The sequence below is a fragment of the Pinus tabuliformis genome, chromosome Q, assembly GCF_031772625.1.
Source record: "Pinus tabuliformis cultivar Carrire ecotype Pingquan chromosome Q, CPIR1, whole genome shotgun sequence".
Taxonomy (NCBI): Eukaryota; Viridiplantae; Streptophyta; class Pinopsida; order Pinales; family Pinaceae; genus Pinus; species Pinus tabuliformis.
The window spans coordinates 733,916,961-733,931,930 of NC_142296.1; positions in this window are offsets into that span (position 1 = coordinate 733,916,961).

Genomic DNA, 14,970 nt, shown 5'->3' on the forward strand with positions numbered 1-14,970 from the left:
GGGAATTTCTGGTGGGGCTTGCAGAGGGACTTCAGGTGGGGCCTGCAAAGGAATTTCAGGTAGGGCCTGCAGAGGGGGATTTTGCTGAGCAAAACCCCTCTGTATTAGCAGCTGGCATAAGCGGTGATGGGTAAGGGATGTCATTGGAGATTTGGCTTGCTTACAATAATACGACATGTTTTTAATACAACCAAGCAGATAATAAGGGATATTAACCAATCTTCCATTCCTCAAATGATTCAGCAGAACAAAGTCATGGTTGTACACTACCTGATAACGCCCTTCGCATGTGAGGTAGTGTTTGACGAATTCTGCCACTGATGGCCATGGTTGAGGAAGTGAATGCAGACTGACCCCGCGGCCTCTAGGTTCCACTTGCTCGTCCGGGCGCAAAAAGTCTTGCTGCGCGTTAAGAACGACTGTCTTCCTGCTAAACCAGCGAATGCCCTCAGCTGGCAACCCTGATACCTGAACTATGTCATCCTCTGTCACTGAAATGCGAACCCCTCGGACCACTGAGAAATTGCCTTCAAAGTTCTGTGCGAATTCTAATACTTCTTCTGCGTTAAAATCTCCCAACCTTTCAAAATATGCTGTCCACCCTGCTTGTTGGAAGATCTGATATGCTTCAGGAAAGAGCTGTAGAAGACTTATGGAGCCGGGCTCATTTCTAATGGCCGCCTTTCCCATGGCTAAAGCTCTGAGTTTTTCCGCAGAGGCACAATTCAGTATTCTCAGACCCTGATCAGACTTAGTTGTTGCAACAATGGCTGCGTAGTCTAAATATGATGGGGTGGTATGGTGTGGTCATTCTATGTTGAATATGATATTTGTGAAGAGTAGATTTAAAACCATGAGAATTGAATGGAGGTCCTCCATCAGTAACTAGCTCTCTGGGGATTCCAAATCTAGTGAAAATATCTTCAAACAAGAAGGACAAAACAGCCTCTTCATTGGCTCTAATAAGTGCTTTGGCTTCCACCCACTTAGTCATATAGTCTGTGCAGACTAATATATAGGTTCTTTGATTGGATGGAGGGTTAATGGGTCCTATGAAGTCCAAGGCCCATCTTTCAAATGGTTCAGAAACTACCTGGGGGTTTAGTGGCATTTGGTCTCTATGATTGGGTTGACCCATTCTCTGGCAGCTATCACAAGCCCTTACATACTTCTTTGCATCCTTGAATAGTGAGGGCCAATAGTAACCCATCCTCAGAATTTTATGCGCTGTTCTTTTATCAGCAAAATGGCCTCCACAAGGGCCATCATGACAAGCTTTCAGTATGTCATACACTTCATCTTCTCTAATGCATCTTCGAATCTCCTGATCAAGCCCAGTATAGAAGAGACATCCGCTGATCCAGCTATACCTGGCACTTTGTTGAACAATTCTTCTCTTTTCCCTATATGACAGGTGTGCTGGTAGTTTTCCTGCAACCAAGTAGTTAGCAATATCTGCATACCATGGAGAATGAGCAGAAACTGCAAACAAATATTCGTCAGGAAAACTATCATCCACTGGAATATCATTATCAGTTTTTAACCGTGAAAGAAAATCAGCCACCACATTTTCTTTACCAGGCCGATCTATAATTGTAATATCAAATTCCTGCAATAGTAATAGCCATCTGGTAACTCTAGCATTTGTAACAGATTTGTTCATTAAGTATTTAATAGCTGAATGATCAGTGTGCACAAACGTAGGATAACCAGTAATATAGTGTTTGAATTTATTAATGGCATAGATTACTGCAAGGAACTCTTTCTCGGTAACTGTATAGTTAAGCTCAGTAGAGGTCATGTTCTTACTGATAAAGTATATAGCATAAGGAAGATGATTTTCCTCTTGTCCCAGGACTGCTCCAATAGCACTGTCTGAAGCATCAGAGGATATGTGAAATGGAAGATTCCAGTCAGGCCCCCTCAAAATAGGAGCAGTAGACAGCTGATGCTTCAATTCTTCAAAAGCTTTTTGACAAGAACTAGTCCACTTGAATTCAGCATTTTTCATAAGCAATACAAACAATGGAGAAGCTATTTTAGAGAAATCTTTAATAAATCTCCTATAATAACCAGCATGTCCTAAAAAACTTCTCACATCAGTTTGAGTTTTAGGAACAGAAAGATTCTGAATGACTAATATTTTAGATGGATCTACCTGAATACCTAGAGATGAAATAAAATGTCCAAGCACTATTCCCTCACTCATCATCATGTGGCATTTTTCGGTACTTAAGGAAAGGTGGGCTTGAATACATCTTTTTAGTACTTTCTCAAGGTTTTGTAATCCCTCTTCAAAAGACACACCATAGGGGGTAAAATCATCCATAAATATTTCCATACAGTCATTCAGCATATCTGAGAAAATTCCTATAACAGCTCTTTGAAAGGTTGCTGGTGCATTGCATAATCCAAATGGGAGAACTCTATAGGCGAAAGTTCCCCAAGGACTGGTGAAAGTGGTCTTGTCTTGATCCTGGGGTGCAATTTTTATCTGATTATAACCACTGAATCCATCTAGAAAAGAGAAGAATTTCTTCCCTGCAAGACTGTCCAACACCTGATCAATGAAAGGTAAGGGAAAGTGATCCTTTTGGGTAGCTTTGTTTAAAGCTCTATAGTCAACACATACCCTCCATTTCCCGTTTTTCTTAGGAACAATTACTAACGGGGAAACCCATTCACTATCAGATATGGGGTATATAAACCCTGCATTAAGCAATTTTTGAAGTTCTTCTTTAACAATTTCTCGTAAATTAGGATTCATCCGTCTTTGGGGTTGACAAACAGGTCGGCATCCTTCTTTAATGTAAATTCTATGAGTACATAATTCAGAAGAAATACCTTTCATGTCCGTGTAATCCCAGGCAAATGCCTCCTTATATTTGTGTAATAACTTCATTAGCTGCTCTGTTTCAGTGTCTGTTAAATCAGGATTTATGTTTAATGTCTTACCGGGTTCAATTTCAACTGTTACGCTCTTAGATGGGATCGTGTTTAAAGTTTGAGATGAATCTTCAGGTTCAATCTTTTCTTGTATATCAGTTTCAAAAATTGCAGTCAATTGATTGTGTGTTTCAGCAATAACAGAAGAAGGTTCACAAATAAAATTATTGATTATTTCATCTTCTGTATTGTCTTTAAGAGTTAAAGCTTGTCCTATAGTTAGAATCGGCTGAACAGCATTATCATCATAATCCATCCATATAGAATCTTCATTATTAACTACTGGCGTAGCGTGAGGATAAAGAGTTAACTGTTTTGTTTCATAACCATTAGAAATTGTCATTGAACCAGATCTGCAACTTATAAATGCATCAGCTGTGGCCAACCATGGCCTTCCTAGAATTAAGGGATGTCCCCCCAGCTTTGTTTTAGTTTGCAATACAACAAAATCAGCTAGATATTTCCAGGATTCAACTGAAATGAGCAGGTCTTCAACAACCCCTTCTGGCTTAATTGTGGAACGGTCAGCTAACTCTAAAATGGTGGGTGTATCTCTGATTGTGTTATTCAACTGTAACAATTGTGAAGTTTCCAGAGTCATTATATTAATTGCTGCACCTAAATCTACCAAAACCGGGAGATTACTGCTTTACCAATCTGAACTGTAACAGTAGGATGGCCAGGATCACCATATTTTACAGGAGGGGTTTTTCCGGACATTAATGCAGACAAGTCTCCCATCACATGTACTGTAAGGGGATCCTTGGTTTTCCTACCAGGTTTCTTCACACAAATATCCCTTAATGTTTTGGCATAAATTGGTACATCTTTTAATGCTTGTAAAAGTGGAATCTTAATATACAAATTTTGCAATTCCCCCATAAAATTAAAAGCAGGTGTTTCAGTTGTTTTGGTTAAAACCAAACGCTCGGGGAATGGAGGTTCAGTTGATTCAGCATTTTTGTTAGAAGGTGGTTGAGCTTCTTTTTGCTTTTCGGTTTCATTTTTATCTGAATCAGTTATATCATCAATAATAGGCTCTACTACTCTTCCAGATCTCAAATGAATATCATTACATTGCATAGTAGGGGATATAGACTGATTCTGAATTTCAATAACTTGCACAGCTTTATTGTTGGGGTTAGGATTTGGTTGCGCGGGTAGTTGGGGTCTCATTTGGTTGTTTGGTGGGGCATTTGATGGCAGAGAGAGTGATTGTTGGAATTGAGGCATCTGATTTGGGTATGGAAGTGATTGATTATTCCAACTTGGGTTCCAAGGATTGAAAGGAGGTGGTTGCTGTGGAGGCCAAGGAGTCCACATTGAAGGATCAACAAAGGGAGGGTTTTGCATTTGCATGGGTGGGAAACTCATTTGATTGAAAAGTGGATATTGCATTTGGTTGAAGGGGGGGTAGCATGTTTGGCCAAAAGCAGAATAATTATTCCAACGATTAAATGGCATACCAGAATTCGTACCTTGCCCTTTAGGTTGCCACTGTCTTCTTTGAGTTAGCAGGTAGACTGCTTCAGCTTCTTCCTCTGTTGGCTGCATCGCTGCTTTTATCCCCGGTAGAGATGGACATTGTTCTGTCTCATGATCTTTCTCACAAAGGGTGCAAACTGGTACTTTATCTCTTGGGCACTCCCTTAGTGGATGTTTATCTCTACATTTCGGGCAGTAGACAGCCAGAGTTGCTTCTGCCTCAGCCTGCTTCTTCTTAACCTGCAAAGTGTCAATCTGCGAAGCAAAAGAACTTAGCATTTCGGTTTTAAATTCTTCAAGCAAATTACCTATCTCTGCTCTTGTTGCTCCTCCATTGGCTGATTTCTGTACCCTTGAATAGGTGGAATCTCTTATTCTGTTTCTTGCAGCTCCCCTAGAACATCTTTTAGCAAGTTCACAAATCTCATCATATGATTCTTTAGATATATCTCCCTTAGCAAGCATATTTAACATATTTAAACAATCATCCCTTAACCCTCTAAGTAATATTGTTTTACGAATTTCCTTACTTATATCTGGATGATCGGATCTCTGTATGTTGTATTGCAATCTTTCGATGTAGTCCTCCAAGCTTTCATCCGATTTTTGTGCCATATTGAATAATTCATCCTTCTTCTCTCTTGTCCGGCAGTAGTCCTGATATTTAAGCAGAAATTTTTGTTTCATTTGCTCCCATGTTGTGATTACCTGGCTCCCAAGGCTCATGAACCATCTCAAGGCATTCCCTTTTAAGGTGGCTGGAAACAGTTTCAACTTTTGAGCATTAGTAACATAATCATAGCTTCTGCATAAAATATCAAATTCAAAAAGAAACTCGTCAGGATCCTCAGTAGATAAACCATGAAAGTTAGGTAGGGCAGACAATGGGATATTTTTCATTGTTCCTGCAGGAAGATCACTGATGGGAAATCCCAAGGTAGAAAGAGAATTTTCATCCCTTCTTTCTTCTTCAGGACCTGTACGTCCTCCTCCAAAGAGGAAATTATCATTGTTGTCTTCCATTGTTGGTCCTCCTACTGCACTTTCTCGATCGTCAGAATCCTCTATTGGTTCTTCAATATTTCCTACCGGTCGTCCAGCGCTTTCTACTATCTCCTCGATATGTTCTTCTATTCTGCTACTTTCCTCTGACTCTTCAGCGCTGACTGCTGGTTCTTCTGTATTTTCAGGACCCACAACTTCTTCTGTATGTTCAGGACCCACAACTTCTTCTGTTCTGTAATCTGACTGAGGGGAACGCTGAAATTTTGACTTTCGAGAACTCAGTCTTTGTGATGATTCAGCCTTTGATACGATTTCGTCAATAAACGTTTTTCGTCCTCCCCAACCCTTGCCACCTGCGCGGTTATTTTTCTTCTGGTTTCCTCGTCCTCTCATACAATCTGCACATTAGAAAAAATAGATAAATGCTTTTTGAAATCTATAATTACCTTCCCCGGCAACGGCGCCAAAATGTTGGCCGCTCTAATTGTTTTCACAATTCGAGCTCCACATAAATTGTCAACCCGAGAAGGTCTTTTTATTCCAAAGGTAATAGCGCACTGGATATGCTCAATTTCAAAAGCAGTTCAATGTTGTAGTAAAAGAAAGTCACACACAATTGTTAAATTCAGCAATCTATCAATTCACAGTCTACTTAATTAAAGCTGAAGTCAATTAACTTATAGCAGACACGATTTCTCTGTTACAGCAAAAGGGAAATAAATGTATAAGAAAAGAAATCATTCAACTATAGCAGGAACAGGACCCTATTCCTTGGTGGGAACTTCAGCACCTGCTGCCTGGCACTAATCACACTGCAAAAGAAGTAACCTTAAGAGGTCAAGACCCTATTCCCAGGAACAGGAATCTTCAGCACTTGGCCTCTCTGTTCTAATCACACTGCAAGTAAAAGAAAGCAATCAATGGAGCAAGACCCTATCCCTCTGTACAGGGATCTTCAGCACATGCTCTCATCATCCACTCGTGCAATCAATACATGTAGCGCTAAGAAACAGAGTATCACAAACCATGTAACTAGTGTTTCAGCAACATAACTAAATACAATGCAAATACATAAGAAATAAACAACTACAGGAATAAAGGGGTGGATCTTGTGAGGAAGGCGGGCCCTTTCCTTCTCACAAGATTCCCCAAGAGAAAGAATTAAACTAGAATGCTCAAAACAGGTCTTTATTCATCTGTCAAGAAACTGGTACATACAAAAAGGAGACTAGCTCCTGTCTCACACAATGCTGTTCTCAAAATTACAGTTCGATCCCCTCTAATGATGATGTCTCCTCTTTTTAAAGAGGAGACATCATTTACAATTTTACACAAGAGCGGATATCTCGATTCTGTTCAAAACAAGACTATTCTGTTCTTCTTTAAAAAGAGATACTGTTACAACCGAGACAACAGTCATGCTATCTTTACAATAATTCAGGTAACCGTATCTTCGGCCTGCTGCTATTATCCACAAAAAGTTCTTCAGAATCGCAAATTACGCATAACGGAATTTGCGTGCTTTGTCGGCTGTTTCAGCAGCTGAGTTAACTGTTTCAGCATCGGGACCAGCTGTTTCAGCAACGGGACCAGCTGTTTCAGCAACGGGACCAGCTGTTTCAGCAACAGGACCAGCTGTTTCAGCAACGGGACCAGCTGTTTCAGCAACAGGACCAGCTGTTTCAGCAACGTAGTCGGCTGTTCCCGCAACTCAGTCAGCTGTTTCAGCTACAGCCGCTCGTTCTCATCAAGGCATATAACTTTATCTGCGATCTTCAACTTATGTTAGCAACAATGCACTTCAATAATTGATAAAATATAAGAGTATTATGGAATTAAATGTAAGACAGATTAACCATATAATAAAGAGAAGGTTTCCATATACCTTAGGATATAGTGAATGAAAAAGACATTGGAGCTTATGGTTTTGAGAGTAAAATAATATCAAAATATATAACAAAATGGTACATATTGGAGTCCTAACAATCTTCACCAGTAACTTTTGGTAGGAACTCTTCAGGCTACAAGGTACCCAACTACAACTCAGTACTTCCTATCATCCCCAAACTGATGGTCAAACTGAAGTAGCCAACAAATGTCTGGAGACCTACCTTAGGTGTTTCACTTTAGAAAAGAAACATCTATGGGTACAGTGGTTACCTCTAGCCGAATGGTCGTATAACACCAACTATCATGACACCACCAAAATGATTCCATATGAAGTAGTTTATGGTCAACTCCCTCCTTCACCTACTTCTTATATCAAGGGATGCTCGAAGGTACAAGCAGTGGATCAACTCCTACAGAACCGCACAACCATGCTGGCACACCTTAGAGAGAATCTCCATTAAGCTCAAAACCGCATAAAGCAACAGGCAGATCAACATCGTTCAGAACTCCAATTTCAAGAAGGGGATCTGGTATTTTTTAGGCTGAAACCATATAAGAAAACATCACTCAAAGACAAAGGTTGTCAGAAATTATCTCCAAAATTCTATGGATAGTATCAAGTACTTTAGCGCATTGGAGAATTCACCACCCACTGCAAAAATCCATCCAGTCTTCCATGTCTCATGCCTCAAGAAAGTGATTGGGAACCATTGCCGAATTCAAACTAGTCTACCTGAATTGGACGAAGAAGGGTCAATCTGGCTCCAACCTAAACAGGTTCTTGACACACGAGAACGACACCTACGCAGTCGCACGATCAAGGAAGTCCTCGTCAAGTGGAAAGACACCTCTCCGGAAGATGTGACCTGGGAACCAGCCACTATCCTTCAGTAGTTTCCGCAGCTTCAGCCTTGAGGACAAGGCTATTCTTATGGGGGAGGGCATGTTAGGGTCCAACCCTAACCCCCTTATTTATGTAATAGGATCAAGTCATAGTTATAGTTAAGTAAAGAGTCAATAAAGCCCATATTAATAATTGTAAGTGTTGACCCGCATTTAAAGAAGGGACCACAGTTAGTTGCAAATGGGCCATGGTATTAGATATATGGTATTAATAAGAACCATGGTATTGCATGTATGAATCATATATAAAGGATAGAGACTCCCCTCGAGGAGCATCGTGTCTTATTTGGTAATTGAGCCCAACTCTATTGGAGGTTGCACCCTCGAAGAGGCAAGTGAACATTGCTTTCCTTTTTTGAATAATAAAATACTTGCTGTTATTTCTTATTGTTCTGTGTTCTAGGTATATTTCTTCACATATTTGGTATTCTGGTATCTTCCTGCAAGTCAAGAGCATAACATGTAGATCTTCTCTAATCTAGATCTCTAGCCCAGTCTACATTAACAAAGCCACAAATGTCCAAAACTCTATACAATATTGGCCTTCCTTGGTAGCACATACCATAATCACTAGTGCCACACAAATACCTGAAAACCCATTTTATTGTTTTCCAACACCCCTTCCTAGATTTTGACATAAAACTGCTCAATAATCCCACTCCCACTGCATGTGCAATGGCCAGTCTAGTATAGACCATTTCATACATCAAGCTACCGACTGAACTTGCATATGGAACACGGGACATGTCCTCTTCCTCTTCTTGTGCCTTGGGACACTGTTCAACGGATAACTTTACACCTACAGGAATAGGAACCTTCACTGGTTTACTATCCCGCATATTAAACCTTTGCAGTATTGTCTCACCATACTTCCTTTGGTTTAACCAGATCTTCCTATTTTCCCAATCTCATTTAATTTCCATGCCCAAAATATAGTTGTTGCACCAAGATCTTTCATGTCAAATTTGAAGGACAATTGGGTCTTCAAATCTTGGATAATTTCTTTGTTATTTCCAATTAGCAACATATCATCCACATACAAGACTACATAAATAGCATGGTCACCAATTAATTTAAAATACACACAATGATTTGCTTTTCTTCTGGTGAAGCAAAGTCCCCATATATGTGTATCAAATTTCTGATACCACATCCTTGGTGATTGTTTTAACCCACACAAAGACTTTTTTAACCTGCATACTAGTTCTTTCTTTCCCTTCACTGCAAACCCTTCAAGTTTCTTCATGTAGATCTCTTCTTCTAGATCCCCGTGAATAAATGTTGTATTCACATCCATCTATTCCACCTCAAAATCAAAATCATCAGCAATAGATAAAAGTAATCTAATAGAAGCTAGCGGGGCAACAAGAGAAAAAAATATCACCAAAATCAATTCCCGGCACCTGGGAATAACCTTTTTCTACCAACTGAGATTTGTATTTCTCCACATTGCCTTCTAGATTCATGTTCTTCTTAAACACCCACTTTCTTCCAATGGGTTTCCTTCCAGTCGTCGAATCCACCAGATCCCAAGCCTCATTTTTGTCCAAAGATGTCATTTCATCAACCATGGCCTCTTTTCAGAGTTTTCCATCCTCTCAATCTACTGCCTCCCTGACAGTTATGGGATCATCATCAGTAATAGGAAAAGAAAAATTTGAACAGAAAGAAGATGGACTATACCTTTCTGGTTGCCTTCTTTCTCAAATTGATCTCCTCACAACTGGAGTTTGTGGCTCTTCATATTCTGATTCCTCTTGTGTTGTAGAGTCTGATTCTTCCTCCTTTAGCTCAAACGCTATCTTCTCAGGTTCTTTTAGTAGGACTTCATGTTTAATAACATATTTCACCTCTCTAAACACTACGTCTTGATTGTACCAGATTGATTTTTTTAGATGTGTATTTTTTTTGTTTTTCCCCCTACATCAATACTAGTGTTCCTCAAACCATCTTGTAGGTATCTTTCTCGAACATTGTTTTTACACCTACATCATCCATATTTCTTACAGAAATCAGATTTCTTGCCAATGTGGGAATATGCAGAATAATCAGAAGTGTTCTAATCCTTACACCTTGCAACTTCAACTTGAATTTTCTGCAAACGATGATTCTAGCCTTCCTATCATCCCCTAAGAAGACAACACCACCATCATATTTCTCCTACTTTTTGAACCACTCCCTATGGGGAGTGAAGTGAAAGGATGCACCTGATTCAATCAACCATTCCTCGTGATCTACATGTGTACTTGAATAAGGAGCATCATCATATCCCTTTCCTTTCTCAAGATATTTAGATCTATAGTCATTTTTGAAGTTCCCTTCCTTTCCTCATTTCCAGCACACCTTTACAGGTTTTCCTAGCGATTTAGATCTTCCTCTAGATTTAGATCTCCCACTCGAGGACTTTTTTTTGTTTTTGTTCTAGCACTATCCTCATACATACAAGGCATATCCATTCTGGCCCTCCATATTTTTTCATCACATCTCCTCCAACAGTAAGGATGAGATTATTTCATCAAACTTCAAGGTAGTTGTATTGCTACCTATTGTAACAACCAGACTACCCCACTAATCTGGTAGAGAATACAACAAACTGATGCACTTATCTTCATCTAAAATTTTAATATCAATAGATAACAACTGACTTATCGTAGTATTAAATGCCTTCAGATGCTCTATCATCGAGTCTCCATCCTTCATCCTCAGGTTATACAGATTTTTTTGTAGGAACAGTTTGTTCACTAGAGACTTAGATTGGTGCAAAGTCCCCAACTTGTCCCACAAAGCCTTTGTTGTAGCTTCCCCTAATACATTCAACAATATTGAATCTAGGATACACATTTGTATTGTGTTATTTTCTTTCCAATCCAAATTCCCCCAATCTTAATATGACATTTCCATTTTCTTAGTACCTGGATCTACCATGATCCACTGATCTTTAGCCACCAACAGATCCTCCATCTTGAGTTTCCACAACTCAAAACTTTGAACATTAAATTTATTGATCTCTATCTTTCCACTGCTCGCCATCTTCTTTCACCGCAAGAAACGATCCCGCAGATCTCCCATTGAATAGTGTCTACCACAGGCCCGAGAAAAACCCCTCAGCAGTAAAGGCATCCCCTTGAAGCCAAAACAACTCTGATACCAAATGTATGTTTAACCCTGTGCAAAAATTACTTGCAAACAGAAAAATATATAATGGAAAGAAACATAGAACAAATACACATAGATTTTCCCCTGGATCCCAAAACTTGAACTACTAGATTTATTTTTCGATTTTTTCCTTTCAATGTTACAATACATATATATACATGTTAAAGAATTCATAAAACCCCAATCCATTAACCATGGATTAGAACATAACCGTATTTCCCTTGACTGGATCTACAAAATACCATGGGAAGAAAACCATCGTGCTCAAAACCATGTGCGAAACTCATCCACAAAACCATAGGTAGGTCCCCCCACCTAATCTAGGATCCAAAAAAAAAATCGAGGCACTACTCTCGACGCAACAAAGGGGGGCTTGGCTGCCCCCCAGCTTCACGCATGGGCCTAGTCGTGGAAAGAATATAACACACACCCAATAGAGAAGTAAAGAGATGAGTACTCTCCTGACATAGCAAACACCTTGAGAAGTTTAAAGGCAAAAATCAAAATTTGTAAGGCGGATAATGACAGAATCATCCAATCACAGGAAAGACTTGCTAGAGCACAAGAAAAATAAGAAGAGGTCAATGCAGTCATCCTTCAAAGTTTGTCATATTTGCAGAGAAAATGATAGCCACATATCAGTTATGGATAGGAGGAAAGGACTAATGGGGCATATGGTAGTAGGTCTCAGGGTGGGCATAGGTCAAACAGGGATGACACTGTCAGAGGTGGCAGATGGATGGATACACCTGTCAGGAGAGGTAGCAGTTATGGATTCTATTCTAGTTCTGGTTTAGATAGGTACCATGTTCATCATTGTTATCATCCTTATAGGGGGCTAAGAAGTAGTACTTTCCATATGAATTCAAGAAAGACAAGCCTCCTACATTCGATGGAGAGCTGAAGAAACCAAAAAATACAGAAGCATGGTTGCTTGGTATGAAGAAGTTCTTCAAGCCACATGACTACATGGAGAACATGAAATCCAGGATAGCCATTTTCATTCTTAAAGGGAAAGCAGACATCTGGTGGGAAGATGTGAAGTGTGTTAGAGGCATAAAAACAAAGGAGTTGAGTTGACATGAGTTTAAGAGACTTTTTAGAAAGAAGTACTTGGAAGAGAGATACTATGATGGTAAGGATAAGGAGTTCTATGAGCTTAAGATGGGTTCTATGACATATTAAAATGAAATGGATTAAGTGAATAATTAAAACATAATTAAATATTCCTAATCAACTCTACTATGCATTTAATGCCACATAGGATTTCTATAAGGTCCATGTGGTAGCTTCTTGGTCAATTTAGTGTGTCCTAAATTGCTATTTAAAATGTCAATCCAGGAGTCGTAAACTGATGAAGTGAAGTGCACTGTATGTGCAAGATAACCGTTTTCTTAGTCTTTTGTTGTTTTTGAGTTTTTTTTTTTAGTTTGTTTTTGGGTTTATCTTCTGTGGATTTCCTAGTGTGAGATGGCGAAATTGAAAGTTAAGTATGGATGGTAATGGTGATTTCTACAATGATTTTCCAAACTTAAAAGTTCTCAACAAGAAGGTTTCAAACTGACTGTAATGAAATCAATTCTCAAAAGGAAATAAATGTACCAAAATAGTGAACTAGTGACAATGGCCCAGTATCCTTACTGTTGTATGAAAAAGAAATTAAAAACTGAACTTGAAACAACTCAAAGACTGAAAGCAAAGCAAACTAAATCACACTACTTCAACCCACATTCTGACCCTTCACCTTTCGACTCGCTCCGGCTATAGGAAGTAATCATAAACAAGTTGAGTAATATGATATCTAAATTGCAGGAAATTAAATTGCATAAAAGGAAACTAAGATTTAACTACTCATTCATATTTCAACTCTTGAAAATGACATAAGTAATTCAATCTCTAACTTGCAGGAAAGAAAACTAAATCATACTACAACAAGTAATATTCTGATTCCTTACTAATTGAGTCTCTTGGCTATAGAAAGGAAATCATAAACAAATGAGTAATATGATGTCTAAGTGGCATAAAAGTAAATAAGCAAAACAAAACTGAAAGAAATGACAATGCTGGAATTAAACTCAGTAAATGAAAATCAGCAGAAAGGACAAGATGATCTCATGTCAGTAGTTATCAAAAATATGTAAATTTGCCCGGGATGCCTACAAAAACCTGTAAAAGAAGCACTGATCAGCTAACAGTTATGAAAAAAACATAAAGGAAATATGGACAGCAATGAACATCAGAACGACGCAATATATATACAAGCAATGATTATAAAAACAGTAAATGAAAACAAGTAAGAAACTATACAGAGCTTTGGTGTATAGGGGTCCTATGCAACCTCAGCCAATCTATTACTTAGTCATAAATCGAATTCAGGAATGCTGTCTTCTCATATATTAAAGTGCAGTAATAAGACAAAGTAAAGCACAGTACATTGGGCTGATAACAACAGTCAAAATTACATCTGAAAAACTAACTATCCAGCGTATACCAACGCGTTATTTATAAGTGAAAATGCTGCAACTAATTCCTAGATTTTATGCTGCCAAGATACACGTAAATCTCCACGGCCTGAGATCTAGCGTTATGGTCATCACGACAGTTGAATCCATGGAGTGGTGGTTGCTCGATTCAGTTCACGGGCTGATCTACAGGTGTGCCAATACCTCCGGAAACTGAGGATCGTGCCACACAAACCTTCACATGTGCAAAACAGAGCCGTGCCACTGCAAAACTCCTTGTTTGGCCCTTCCTTTGACCGTCGTTGACCATGACCGTTTATGAATGATTTGGCTGAACTGAGGGGACACACTCCATGTACATGTCACTTGCAGCTTGCCCATGTGGCCGGTTTCTCCATTGGACACCTGTAACATAGCCTTTAACAAAATGGCTGCGGAAACTTGAGCTGGCTGCGGAAAGTGACAAGTTTCCGCAGTTGTTAGAACAAAAATCTAAATCAAACAACAGTCATAAACATATTTAGGAAACCATTTCATAAGCTCTTTTTAGAACAATATGCAATGATTTGACAACTTGGTGGATGAAGTAAATGGAAAAAGAAGGCTGAAAGGGTATATAGGGAAGTGCAGGTTTGGGACTCAACATACCCCCACTGTGAAGGTGTTGCATGTCCTCATGCAACCAAAATTTAGTTATTCCCCTCTAATCCATATGTTCTGAAGATTCTACTAGGACATCTAGCCCTCTTTTATTCTTCTTTGGTGCTACCACCATCCTGGGTTTCCTTATTAGACATCTGAATTTGAGATTGATCAATGCTCTGCTCAACTTTTTGCACTTTTTCTTCAATTTCTTGTTTTTATTTTGCCATAGTCCCAAATGAAGCATAGTGTTATCATGAATAATTTTATCTACTTTTCTCTGTTCCTTGAGTGCTTCATTTTCTTGCTTGATATGCCTGTTTAGGACCTCTAATTCAAATACCTCCTGCTTTAAGGACTGAACTTGTGCATCCAGTGGCAGAGTGGTACTCGGACCTGCAGCTGATTTTTCTAATGATTCCAAGTAGTCATATACCTCTTGTTGATTGGGATCTACTTCAGGTGTCTTTCTTGGACTGAG